This window comes from Alligator mississippiensis, chromosome 13 (genome assembly GCF_030867095.1).
Source record: "Alligator mississippiensis isolate rAllMis1 chromosome 13, rAllMis1, whole genome shotgun sequence".
Lineage (NCBI taxonomy): Eukaryota > Metazoa > Chordata > Crocodylia > Alligatoridae > Alligator > Alligator mississippiensis.
This window is the reverse complement of record NC_081836.1, coordinates 24,183,105-24,197,578: the sequence shown is the minus strand read 5'-3', so window position 1 is coordinate 24,197,578 and position 14,474 is coordinate 24,183,105. Positions and strand designations below refer to the sequence as shown.

Sequence of the window (14,474 nt, the reverse complement as noted above, 5' to 3'; positions counted from 1 at the left end):
TGCTAGCTGGTCACTAAAGGAAAATGTGGCCCAAAAGGGAGAGGGGGTGGCTGGTTGACCATAATTAAGGCCAATATAAGGTGCTAGAGCAATAGGCTATGTCAGTTCTTTACTTTTCTGTGTAGACTTCCTGTAAGTTCGTAATGAATGGCTAGGTGTTTTCCTAGGATTTGGTGTAAGATGGTCCATTTCATGTAAGAACATGAACCATTTGGTAGGGGTGCACCGGTAGAGATTTTGGGGGCCAATGCTGATAGCCATTTTTTAAGGAGGCATATCAGCTGATACTGATCTGATTTCCAATGCACAGCTCTGCAGCTTGAAGAGCTGCATCTAGCTGGTAAGTCAGTTGTGGTGGGAGGGGAGGGGAAAGGGAAGGGACGTGGGGGGCAGATCAAGGCCCCTATGGTGAGGGAGGAGTAGGGCTAGGGCAGGTGCCACCCACCCGGGGCACGGCAGGGTGCCAGACAGCCATGGCTCATCTTGGGGGGTGGCTCCCAGTGCTGCGCACACCTTGGGAGGACATGGGGAGTGTATGTGCCCCTGGATCGGGGCAGTGCGCGCTGGGCCTGGAGCCAGGGCTGTGCTGGGCTCTTCCTGGTGGGAGATGGGCTAGGCTGCACTCAGGGCGGGTGGTGGCAGTGCTGGGAGGGTCCTGCAAGGGGGTTGCAGCCACCCAGAAATTCATTGTAGCCCTTCCCCCCCCCCCCTTATAGTCCTCCTTCCAGCACTGCTGCAGCTTGCCCTCCCCCTCCCCCTCCCCCATACACTCACACACATGCCAGGAAGAGCCTGGAACAGCCCCAGTCCGCAGCAGCAGCCCACCCTGCCCATGCCCCATGCAGATCTGGGGGCACACATCCTCCTCATACCCTCCCAGGGTGGGCAAAGCGGTGGGAGCCACCCCCAGTGGCTCTGTCCCGCACTCTACCCTGCCCTGGCTGGGCAGCATCTGCTCCTGCCCCCCTAGCCCCATTTCTTCCCTCACTGCGGCGGCTTTGATCTGCACCCCCACACCTCTTGGCCAATACTGATCTTACTTCTGACACAGTGGGAGGGGCAGAGGCAGCTCCAACCACTGCTGTCCCCGTTCGTCTGGGAGAGCAAGGGCAGGGGTGTGCCCCTGGATCTGTGCAGGGTGGGGCAGGGCAGGCTGCAGCTGGGGCCAGGGGCTTTACTGCTCTGTGCTCGGAGCGGGTGGTGCTGGGAGGAGGATAATGGGGGGGCTGCAACTACCCCATATTTCGCTGTGGCCCCTCCCTGTATCCCCCTCCCAGTGCCAGCACAACCCACCCAGAGCACAGTGTGTCGTGACCTCTGGCCCCAGCCCGTAGCTGCAGCCCATTTGGCCTGTCCCACGCAGATCTGGGGCTGTGTGCCGCCGCGCACCCCCCCCCCCCCCCCCGTGCTTTCCTAGATGACTGGCAGGAGCAAGCGGACAAGTTGTGTGCGGTGGTGGGAGCCACTCCCTCTGTGACCCCCAGATGAGCTGTGGCTCCGTCCCACGCCTGCTCCGCCACAGCTGGTCAGTGCCTACTGCAGCCCTGCTCCCTTCCTTACCACAGGGGTTGTTGATCTGTCCCTTACTTCCCCCTCCCATTCCACCTCAACAGACTTACCAGCTAAGGCAAGTTTCCTGATCACAGGCCCTGGTTCTCATGGGGAACCTCAATAATCCTAACATCTGCTGGGAAGGTGATACAGCAGTGTGCAGGGAATCCAGGCAGTTTTTGGACAGTGTTGGGGACAGCTTCCTGGTGCAAGTGCTGGAGCGGCCAACTAGGGGCTGTGCTGTTCTTGACCTTCTGCTCACAAACAGGGAAGAATTGGTGGGGAATGTGCTAGTAGAGGGCAGCTTGGGCAGCAGCGACCACAAGATGATTGAGTTCAGGCTCTTGAAGAAAGGAAGGATGGAAAGCAGCAGTAAGGACCCTGGATTTCAGAAAAGCAGACTTTGACTCGCTCAGGGAACTCGTGGGCAGAATCCCCTTGGATGCTAGACTGAGGGGGAGAAGAGCTGTGGCTGTACTTTAAAGAAACCTTACTGAGAGTGCAGGAACAAACTACCCCAATGTGCAGGAAGACTAGCAAGTATGGCAAAAGACCAGCTTGGCTTAGCACAGAATTCCTCAGTAAACTAAATTACAGAAAGGGAGCTTATAAGAAATGGAAATTTGGACAGACAGTTAGGGAGGAGTATAAGAGTATTGCTTGGGCATGCAAGGATGAAGTCAGGAAGGCCAAAGTACATTTGGAGTTGCAGTTGGCAAGGGACATAAAGGGGTTTTCTACAAGTATGTTAGCAATAAGAGGAGGGTCAGGGAAAGTGTGGGTATCTTACTGAATGGGGGAGGAAACCTTGTAACGGAGGATGCAGAAACATTTAGCACTTCAGCTGTCTTTTTTTGCCTCTGTCTTCACAGACAAGGTCAGCTCCCAGATCGCTGCACCTGGCAGCACAGTTTGGGGAGGAGGTGAGCAGCCAACAGTGGCAAAAGAACAGGTTATGTACTGCTTAGAGAAGCTGGACACATACAAGTCCCTGGGGCTGGATGGGATGCACCCAAGGGTGCTGAGGGAGTTGGCTGATGTCATTACAGAGCCACTGGCCATCATCTTTGAAAACTCATGGCGATTGGGAGAGGTCCTGGATGATTGGAAAAGGGCAAGCAATAATGCCCATATTTAACAAAGGGAAAAAGGAGGATCTGGGGAACTACAGACCAGTCAGCCTCATCTCAGTGCCTGGAAAACTTATGGATCATATTCTTAAGAAATCCATTTCTAAGCACTTGGAGGAAAAAGTGATTTACGAACAGTCAGCATGGATTCACGAAGGACAAGTCATGCCTGACCAACCTGATTGCCTTCTGTGATGAGATGACTGGCTCTGTGGATATGGGAAGAGCAGTGGATATGATATATCTTGACTGTAGCAAGGCTTTTGTATAGTCTCCCACAACTTTCTCACAGGCAAGCTAAGGAAGTATGAACTGGATGAATGGATTATAGGGTGGATAGAAAACTGGCTGGAGCATCAGGCTCAGAGAGTAGTAATCAATGGCTCAGTGTCTAGTCGGCAGCTGGTATCAAGTGGCGTGTCCCACGGGTCAGTCCTGGGGCCGGTTTTTTTCAATATCTTCATCAACGACCTGGAAGATGGCATAGAGTGCACCCTCAGCAAGTTTGCAGATGACACCAAGCTGGGGGGAGTAGTAGATACACTGGAGGGTAGAGCTAGGATTTAGAGTGACTCTTAGACAAATTGGAGGATTGGGCCAAAAGAAATCTCATGAGGCTTAACAAGAACAAATGCGAAGTCCTGCACTTAGGATGGAACAATCCCATACAGCAGTACAGGCTGGGGGCTGACTGGCTGGGCAGCAGCTCTGCAGAAAACAACCTGGAAGTTACAGTGGACAATAAGCCACATATGACCCAACAGTGTGCCCCTGTTGCCAAGAAGGCTAAAGGCATACCGGGCTGCATTGGTAGTTGTGTTGAGTAGGTCAAGAGAAGTGATTATTTCCCTCCATTCAGCACTGGTGAGGCCACATCTGGAGTACTGTGTTCAGATTTGGGCCCCCACTACAGAAAGGACGTGGACAAATTGGAGAGAGTCCAGTGGAGGACAATGAAAATGGTGAGGGGGCTGAGGGACATGACTTCTGAGCAGAGACTGAAGGAACTGAACTTATTTAGTCTAGAAAAGAAAGATGGGGGGGTTAAATAGCAACCTTCAACTACCTGATGGGGGGTTTAAAAGAGGATGCAGCTAGATTGTTCTAAGTGGTGGCAGATGACAGAATAAGGAGCAATGGTCTCAAGTTGCAGCAAGGGAAGTGCTTAGATTATATATTAGGAATAATTTTCTCACTAGGAGGGTATTTAAACAGTGGAATAAGTTATACAGAGGGGTTGTGGAATCTCCATCCTTTGAGGTTTTTAAGATCTGGCTGGACAAAACCTTGGCTGGGATGATCTAGTTGGGGATGGTCCTCCTTTGAGCAGGGGGTTGGACTAGATGACCTCCTGAGGTCCCTCCCAACCCTCATTTTCTATGAGGTATGGAGGTGCAGTTTGTGGGGTGGGGTCAGTTTGTGCTGCTGCTTGCACCCTGGGAGGGCGGGGGTGGGCGGGGCATGTGCCCCTGGATCTGCATGGTATGGGGTGGGCTGCAGGTATGGGGTGGAGCTGGTGCTTCATGAGGCTTTTCTTGATGGGGGCTGGGTTCAGAGCAGGTTCCAGCAGCGCTGGGAGGAGGCTGCAGCCACCCCAAATCTCCCCGCAGTTCCACTCCCAGCTCCGTGCCACCACCCAGTGCTGCCCAGCTTTTCACAGATTTCATAGACGTTAAGGCTAGAAGGGACCTCAGAAGAGAGAGTCCAGCCTCCTTCCCCAAGGGCAGGAAGTCAGCTGTGGTCAAAGGATCCCAGCAAGGTAAACGTCCAAATGGCTCTTAAAGGAGTCTAGAGTAGGTGCTTGTACAACCTCTGGCAGCAGTGTGTTCCAGGTGTTGGGGGGCTTGGACAGGAAAGAAGTTCTTCCTTATGTCCAGCCTGAAACAGTCTTAGAGGAGTTTGTGACTGTTTGACCTTGTTATCCCTTGGGGTGCTCTGGTGAGCAGGCGTTCCCCCAGATCCTGATGTACGCTTCTTTATATACTTATAGGCAGCCACCAGGTGCCCCCTGAGCCTGCACTTTTCCAGGCTGAAGAGTCCCATAGCTCTCAGCCTCTCATCCTAAGGCCTGTTCTCCTGCCCTCTGACCATGACTCTCCTCTGCACTCTCTCAAGCTTCTCCACATCCTTTTTAAATTGTGGAGCCCAGAATTGGATGCAGTACTCCAGCTGCAGCCTCACCAAGGCCAAGTACAGCCGGAGGATGACATCCTGGGATTCTTCCTGGTGCTTGGGTGGCGGCAGGGCATTCAGCTGGGGCTGTGCCAGGAGGTGGCACAGGGCTGGGAGCAGAGCTGTGGGGAAATTTGGGGTGGCTGCAGCCTCCTCCCAGTGTTGCCGAAGCCAGCTCTGAGCCCAGCCCCTGGCAAGAAAAGCCCTGTGCATCACTGCAGCTGCAGCCCGCCCAATGCTGCACAGATCTGGGGCCACAACCACCCCACCCCCCACCCTTCCAGGGTGCAAGCAGCGGCAGGAACTGCCCCCACTCCACAAAATGCGCCTCTGTCTCTCGCCCCCCGCCCTGACCCTGGCTGGGCAGCACCTGTCCCTGCCTCCTCATGCCCCTTGCACCCCCCCCTTTCCCCTTCCAACTTACCAGCTGGAGGCAGCTCTCCACTCTGCCAGCTCTGCTTTGTGCTGCACTGCAGCTAAATGCAGCATGGGCATTTATATTAAAGAAAAGGCAATTTTCTTTATATCGGTACCAATCCGATATCGGACTGATGTATTGGTGTACTTCTTGTATTTCACATGACTATTTTTGTTCATTAGTTGGATACCAATTTCCATTAGAGTACAGTTTTGATAGAAATCTCAAAGAAAACAATTGAATAAATTAGAGATGCATCATTGTTTATTTCTACAATTTATTCTAGAAAATGATAAATCTGAATGAATGTGAACATTGAAATAGCCTCATTTGCAGGAAATCCCAAATTTAGCATAAAAGGCACATGTCATTGTAAATATGTTTTTAATGGTTGTATAGTGAAATTGAATACATCATCTTTAAAGAAGTAAAGTCAAAATGCACAAGAAGATTAAAAAAGTTATTTAAGTATTTTTTCCTGACTGCTCATTTTAACTGCTTTGATTTAAATAGGTCTACCCTGAATGGACTAAATTAACATTTTTTTTTTTTTCATCCTTATCTGTTCTTTCCCCAGAGTTTTATAGAAACCTGACATCTAGGAAAAAATTAATTCCAAGCGTGTGGCTTCTTTTTTAATCTAGTAGCAAAGGTTCAACAATAATTTAGGGGAAGTGTTTCTATTTGCTGTATTCACAGGTTTGTCTTATTTAATCTATTTGGAGTCTCTCGCCCCATCCTCATTAAAAAATTAGGCGACTGTGGTGTCAACACCTACACAGTCAGATGGGTCGCAAACTGGCTGGAGGGTGGCACCCAGAGAGTGGTGGTAGACGGGTCATTTTCTACCTGAAGGGATGTGGGTTCCCCAGGGCTCGGTCCTCGGGCCCGCACTGTTCAACATCTTCATCAGCGACTTGGACAAAGGGGTGGAAAGCACCTTCTTCAAATTTGCGGATGACACTAAGATGTGGAGTGAAGTGGGCACCCTAGAAGAGAGGGACAGGCTACAACTTGATCTGGACAGGTTACAGAGGTGGGTGGATGAGAATAGGGTGGGATTCAATACTGAAAAATGCAAGGTACTACACCTGGGGAGGAAGAACCAGCAGCATACCTACAGGCTGGGGAACTCTCTTCTCATCAGTGCAGAGGCAGAAAAGGATTTTGGAGTTGCTATTGATTCCAAGATGAACATGGGCAGCCAATGTAGGGACGTGGTCAGGAAGGCTTAACCATACCTTGTCATGCATCCATAGATGCATCACGAGCAGATCCAAGGAGGTGAACCTTCCCCTCTATGCGACATTAGTCAGGCCACAGTTGGAGTACTGCATCCAGTTCTGGGTGCTGCACTTCAGGAGGGATGTGGACAGCATTGCGGGGGTCCAAAGGAGGGCAACTCGCATGATCAGGGGGTAGCAGGGTAGGCCCTATGATGAGAGGCTACAGGACCTGAACCTGTTCAGCCTCCACAAGAGAAGGCTGAGAGGGGATCTGGTGGCCATCTATAAACTTGCCAAAGGGGACCAGCAGGCAATGGGAGAGTCCCTGTTTCCCCGAGCACTACTGGGAGCAACAAGAAATAACGGCCATAAGTTGACTGAGAGTAGATTCAGGCTAGACATCAGGAAGCAGTACTTCACAGTCAGGGTGGCTAGGAGCTGGAACCAACTTCCAAGGGGAGTGGTGCACACTCTTACCCTGGGGGTCTTCAAAAGGAGGCTGTACAATCACCTAGCCAGGGTTGTTTGACCCCAGCATTCTTTCCTGCCCATGCCAGGCAGTTGGACTTGATGATCTGATTAGGTTCCTTCCGACCCTACCAACTATGAAACTATGCATTCTAAACTTCCTCTAAATGGCTGTAAACTTTTCTAAGAAGCTTAGATCTAAACTGATTCTCTTCAAAGGCAACTTTACCAAAATTGGACTAGCACTGCACTCAGATACTGTCCAACATACCAAAAGAGAACTTGCTAGTGTTACACTTCAGATTTTTCAGAAGAAGAAAGCTGATTGGATATTCTTCAGAGGGCCCTGCTAGAATGACTTGTAAAAATTAGACTGAACAGCATATTTTATTTTATTAATCAAGAATAGTCTTTATATAATATCGACTAGCAATAAACAGTCTTCATGCTCTACGGCATGCATTGTGTACCATCTCCTCGCTTCATCTGTTCTTTTGGTACTTTAAAGTGCAATTCAGTTCTCAGAATAAAGGGGCCTCTGCTACTTAACTTCGTATTTGCAGCCACTGTGTACACCTAGTTGGTGCCCCCCCCCCCCCCCCCCTTAGTTTTGGACCAGCTTTCTAGAGTAGGGCCTAATTTTATTTACCCTTTTTTTTTTTTTGGTCCTGGTTTTGTGATTTACTCCTTTTTGCCCCACGTGTGAAGGCAAAAACTTGGGTGACTGAAAGAAAGCTGAAGGATCAGTCACTGGTTTTTTGCTGCTTGTTTTCTTTAATAGTCAACCTGGGCGCACAGTGCTGGCTTTCATCCAGTTTTGAAACCTTAGGTGACCCTTAATTTAAACACCCCACTGGTATGTTTAGGAATGGCCTCTGAAGCTGGCTTATAAAATGTAGGGTTTTGAGACAAATGTTGGAATCTGTCAGGTTGTTTGAAGGCTTTAGCCATCTCAGCCTACTTGAAGGTCTTCAAATAGCTCACTGTCCCAGAACCCTTTGCCTGCCTCCTTACTTGCAGCTTGTGTAAGAAAGGAAATTATGTAAGAAAAATGGCACCTGGTTCACTTTCTGTTCTTCTACAGCAGTGATGCTCAACTGGGATTCGCGGCCCCCTGTGGGCCCGCAAGCCAGTCTCAAGGGGTTTGCTTGGCCTGGCCCAGTGTGAGGAAGAGCAGCCTTGTTCCCCCTTACCCCCAGGGCTGGGGCAAGTCCTGAGGAAAAGGGAGGGGTGGACACAGCCCCACAGCCTCCATCTTTGGGCAGTACTTTGGGTGGGTGGGTGAGGCTCTGAGTTGCTGACGCTGTTCAAGTGAGTGGGCCCTGGGGTTCCCCACTGCTGAGCCCTGCTGACTGCACCTGGGGTGCTGTGGGTGAGGCTGGGGAGCCTGGGGCTGGGGGTTACATGGGTGGGGCTGGGGACCCCTCAGACAGAAAGGGGTTGAGAATCCCTGTCCTACAGGATAGAAATGCTGGGCTGATGGACTTTTTTAGTTAATGTTAAAAATAAACTGCGAAGAATAATTTTAAGCAAACCTAAAAGTTCTGAACATCATCCCAAAACATCTTTTAATGCAAAAATGCCCTGGTGTCAAAAAATTGCAGAGAAGTTTGTGAACAAACAGCTCTTTTAAAAATTAGTGGATTTTAGGAGGCAATGCAGTTGACATGTTTAGGCCATTAAAATAAAAGCTCTATCACTTATTGGCTTCAGGCATGATAACAGAACCCCTAAGCCACTTGTCAGATAGTCACACAAGAAAAAGATCCTGAGTATAACCACAGCTAGTCCTATTTAGAGGCTTAAAAACAATAAGGCTAATTTAAATTGAGTCTCGCATTTTAGTGGAGAGTTCCTCTAAAATAAAAAAAATTAAAAAAAAAAAGCAAAATAGATGCTCATCCTTACCAGTAACCTAGCAAAAAAAGAGTTTAAGCCACAAGCTCACAAAAGCATGTGTGCCTATTGCCACATTATTATATGATAAAGGCATAACCTTTGCAAAGTGCTACATTTCTGAGTCGCATTAGATATATGACCCCCCACAGATAAGACATGATAAAAAAAAAATTAAAGTACAGTTTTTGTTTTGATTCTTGATGCACATGTCACATCCCCTGCAACTGAGGAGATAGAGGAGGAAGTGGAAGACAGTGGAAGTCTCTTGGTATTGGAGAAGATTGCATACTTCAAATGGACCTTTCTGGAGAAAAAAATCAGTCTCAACACCCCATCAACAGAGTCAAATTAAACATGCTGCAGCTAGGAAGGAGGTTTTTCTTGGATTTCATTAGGCTCAAAAGACCAATTCTAATATAAAATCCTTAGTCTGCCTGTCTGTAATGCTTATTTGCACTCTGATTGGTTGTCTTGGCAGCCAGTCACAATGCTTAATGAAACAACCAGCATGCTCTGCACAGACGGAAGTACCTCTATGACAGCGGAGACTGAGGAGGCTTTTTGGAGGCAGAGGGGAGACAGCAGGGGTGGGGTGGGGTGAGGCCAGCAGTGCTGGCTTCGCTTTCCCCCCCCCCCCCCCCCCATGGCCCCATAATCCCTGCTGTCATGGTGATGCTGTCCCCCAGCAGGGCTGGAGGGGAGGGCAGTGGTGCTGGCCTCGTGCCCTGGCCCTGGCCCTGGCCCTTGGAGGCGGGGAGGGGAACAGGCCTGGATCCAATGTGGGAGGTGGGGGAGCAGGGGGAAACAGGGCTAGACAAGAGGTAGGGATGAGGCAGAGCTGGACATAGGGCTTCGTCCATCCATCTCCCCCCCCCCCCCCTTGAAGCGGGGCAGATGGGGAAGGTGGTGGTGGCCCATGGGGCCAGAGGCAGAGTGGCAGCAGTGCAGGGTGTTAGGTGGTGCCGCTCCATCCCTGCCTACCACCCCTTGTCATTCTTGATGGACAATTGGCTAGTACTACAGTAAAAATCTAATTAATAGTTGATGGAGTGTTGTCCTAAAAGATCTTGTGAACTTTATGATAACTCCCTAAAAAAACAGGGCTTTGAATCTTCCATTGGCTTTTAACCAGCCACGGCCTTTGCAATATTTTCTTTCTTACAGAATTCTTTAAATCATCTTCTCCATGCTTCACTGATGGTGACCTAAATTTCTTTGCAGAATTCCTTAGGACTTTCAAATAGCACATATCAAGCTAGCTGCACTGCTTTATAAATTGTAGCCTATGACCTATCCAGTTTATTATCAGATCTATTCTTTGCAATACCATAGTTGGCTTCAACAGGAAGATTAGGACCCTGTCTCCTCAAGCAGTTTTCAGAACCAGTCTATTCCAGGTTCCATTCATTGAGGTAAGCAGTAACAGAAATGCCTCTCTACCTGTCTAGCTAGAATTGTTCTCTGCTTTTTTTTTTAAGTTTGCATTTAATCAAAGGTTATCATATAGGCATTTAAAATATGGCAGCAAGACTAAGCAGACAGCATTACTGCATTTATAGGAATAGGTATTCTTTTATGACTATGATCTGTTATTCTGTCATCCCATGACTCTGACGTGGGGAAAAAGATAATTTCATGTAGCTTACTGTAGCCATTGCTTGTTTTCAGTCCTGCATAGGACAGTATCTTGAGCTGCATTGCTCCTTCTTACCACTTATTGTAATGTTTTATTCAAGGAAAAAAGAAATGGCAAAGAAGATCTTATTTGTTTTATATTGCTCAGATTTCTTTTTGCAACACTAATACAGTGTACTAATTGCAGCACTAATACAACTAATGATGCTCCTTATTTTGTTGGAATTCTGGCTCTGTTTAGAACAAATTCTGGCCCAGTTGAAAGCAGTGGGGCTCTTTTTTTTTTTTTCTCTCTCAAGAAATCCATAGTAACTTGCCCTTTGTATTGCTGCAGCTTACAAAAAGCTAATTCATTAAAATATAAGGTTTATCCTTTTTAAGACTTTGGTAGTCAAGAGTTGACTTGCAAAAAGAAAATGAAAACTGGAACTCTTATAGGTGCTATACAAATTGCCCAAATGGGGATTTTCTACATGTTGCAGGATGTAAAAAATATATATTTTCAAAATAGGGTTCCTTACCTGAGGTGTCTAAACAAAGGGTTGGATGTCAGTACACTATGGCTATCCTATTATTTGGGAAAATGTAAGGCTTTTGGGCAGATTCTTAACCCCAGTTTCCTAATCTAGCTTCTTTAAATCAATTTTCTTTAAAAACTCTCTGTTCTCAAGGGCTTTAACAAATGTTTTAAAATCCTGTACAGTCTTCCTTAAAACCTTTTGGTTTCCATCTTTCTCTCTCTGGCCATTATGGCTTTTTTCTAAATTCTCCAAATTTGTGGAACAGTACCTATTTTCTAATACTTCCATTCTTTTTACTAGGGTGCAAAGTTATCCTCAGAATAGTTCTGGCTTTGTGCCCCAAAGTAGTGTTTATTCCATGTATACTAAAATGCTTCTTTGCAGAGTTGCCAGAAATGTCAGGTCAGAGACCAAGGACCAGTTCTGAAGAGCAGAAGGGGAATATAAGTACTACTTCAAAACAATTTATTTTTGTTAAAGTCCAAATGTTTGTACCGTTCAGAGGAACTCATCAGGACATCTGACATCTAAGTTGCATTTAATCAGCCTGGCTAAAATGATTAAAAGGCTTACCTGGTAGAGTGTCGAGATATTCTGCCAGACTGGTTATTTCTTCAGAATAGAGCAGCATTCATAGTGCTCCTACCCTCTGCTTTATGAGGTATGCGGTGCCTTACCTAAACTAATACTTCAGAATGCTGTAGAGAGAGCTTCATTTTATTCAATTAGTTCAGAGAGTGCTTTTACTCAAGGATAGATTCTAATAGTATAAAAGTAGCTTGAGCTTTTAAGGTTGACCTACGTAAAACTCTGCTCTTAAATAGAGGTGAGGTTGCAGCTTTTCCACAAAAAATGTTTTTTCCCTGTAAGATATAAAGGCTTTTCTCAAGACTAGTTGCCTTTTCTGGATGATAGTCTAGTTAGTTGCAAGTTACTGAGCTCAAAACCAGAAGTAGCTGGACAAATGTTTTTGGTTTAATCTTAGTATTTTAATTATAAACCAGTATGACTTCCCATTTAATAGTTCATAGGATATTTTGAATTTTTAAAATCTATTTTGCCAGGAAACTTGTAATTTTCTTATGATTGCTTGTAGCAAAAACTTATGGTTGTTTATAGAAAAAGTGTTGCTAATGTATTAAAAATCACTTTAAACTTCACTGCAGTCCAAAGAATGCAAACATTCTAAAAACTCTAAAGCTTGAGTGTCAGACTCCTCTCATGACCCAGGCTGGATTTGGACTGCTCCTTATGGGCCAGATTTAGCTCAAGGCACACACAAGTGGCTCTGGCTTGTGGCACATGGCAGCAGCAAGGCCAGTAGTGTAGGAGGTAGGGCAAGTGAGGGCCAAGTGACAAACCAAGCAAACAGGATGATTGGGGCTGTATCAGCCCTTGCTCACCCTCAGGCAACTGATGGCCACGTCCACCAGGGCCCAAGTGCCCTGGATTCAGTGGCCTGCCACACCTCCCAACTTCCAGTTGTTGCTCTACCAGTAGGATAGAGTGCCTCCATGTTTGACACCCATTCTCTAAAGGATGATTTCTTAGTTCCAATCCACGGAATTCTTACTGGCAAGCACCAGTTGTTAAGAGCCCAACTGGTTAAAAACTTAGTTTTTCAATATAACAGTCTAGATTCCTTTTGCTTCAGGTGTGGGGGGGGGTTTGTTTTGTTTTGGATTGTTTGTTTGTTTTTTGGATGCACAGTTCTGTTGATTGATGAATGAGCAAAGCTTGGAGTGGGAAAGTCTCTCCTCTTGCCATATGCTTATGGGTATGAGTAAATGTACATTTGGAGCAGTTTCAAAAGACGAGCTGCTGATCAGGAACATGCAGCTGCTATTTTCCAACAGTTTTGTGCACAAGTTGAGAGTGATGCAAATGTAGGTAAACAGCCCCAACTTTACAGCCTACTTTCCTGTGACCTTTAACACTGTTTCATGCAACAATAATAGCTGCTGCACGGTTCAGAGCAAGAGCCCTTCCCCTTCCCCTGCACACCTCCCCTTCTGAAATGGCTCCAAATCTATGTTTGTCCATACCCAGTATGCATAGGTGGCATAGAATCATAGAAAATAAGACTGGAAGGGACCTAGGAGGTTATCTAGTCCAACCCCCTGCTTGGGGCAGGAACATAACCAGGAGGTAATCTAGTTCAACCTCTGCTCAAGGTAGGAACATTCTTAACCAAGCCATTTCATGCAAGAGTTTATCTAACTCAGGGGTTGGCAACTCTTTTCTGGAGGGGTTGGGGCAGGGAGGGAACAGATTGATGGTGCTGGGATTGTGGAGGTGGGTGGGGATTAGGAGCCAGCTGCAAAATTGAATGGGATGTGGCTTAAATGTTTAAAAATGCAATTTTGATCTGAATAGTGTGTGAGAAAATGTGTTTAATCCACAGATTAGTTTATCCTGCACCTATCAACATTTTTTGACTTAAAGCTTGACTTGTCACTACTATTTTTTGTTCCTGTTATGTATGTTAGCATCTGAAACAGTGGAAGAGGCAGAACTCTTTCTGTTTTCATGTGCAAAGGGAATTATTTACTAAATTGTAGTTTGTTGTACAATCTAATGGAAAACGTCAGTGGTGGTAACTGAGCAGTAATTTTCGCAAGTGTATTTTACATATAGGTGGGCTTGCATATGGTTTAAGTGATGCATGAAAGAAGAGAACAAACTCTGCTGATTGAGTCCAGATTTTTTTTGCAAGGCTAGCAGTTTAAAAAAGTCTTGAAAACTGAGCATGCTGAATTTTTTAAGATAGTGAAAAAGTAAAACAAAAATGTTATTTCTAGAGTATCCTCTCAGAGTAGAACAGCACTATTAAAAGCTACTGCCAACTGTACTGAAGTCTTTTGTCATTAAGAATTTTGCTACCAGCCTCAAATCAAATTGGTTTCTCTTTATTGTAAGACTTTTATAGTGTCGGAAATTGAAATGTCATTCCATGTAGAGTGTGTGCGTGTGCATGTGTGTGTAGGATCTTAGACATGAAACATACACATACTTCTGTTAGTTTGAAGTTTTGTTGTTAATGTGTGAAATGCTTTATTTTTAGTTATAGTCCTTTTGAAATTTTCTCGTGTTAACTGGTGAACACATGGTGGAATTAGCAGTTCTGATTATCAGCTTTACCAGTCAAATCTTTGAGTACCTTGTTGCTGCTGTTCTGCTTGCTTTTTTACAGTTTTTTTTTAGTGTTGCCAATCTGATGTTGAGAGAGAGAACTTGCCAATTTAAATGTTAATCAGTAGAAGTTACAAAGTATCTGGTTAGCTGTATGCAAACATGTGGCTTTGTCCTAGTAAGTTTTCTAATAAGGCACAAATCACTTGCAAATTCTGTTACACAGGAGCATTTCTGCTGCCAAGGATTTTTGGGGGGTTTAAGTAGAAAGTTTTTTGCTTTCCCAAAGATTAAATTTTGGTTTTGGTACTAGGCAACGAAG

At 46.3% G+C, this 14,474-nt stretch overlaps 1 protein-coding gene across 5 annotated transcripts in view; it reads left to right on the top strand.

The window, feature by feature from the left end:
* CREBBP (CREB binding protein) overlaps positions 1-14,474 on the top strand; it is a 181,723-nt gene that overhangs the window by 16,521 nt on the left and 150,728 nt on the right. The window lies entirely within an intron of this gene.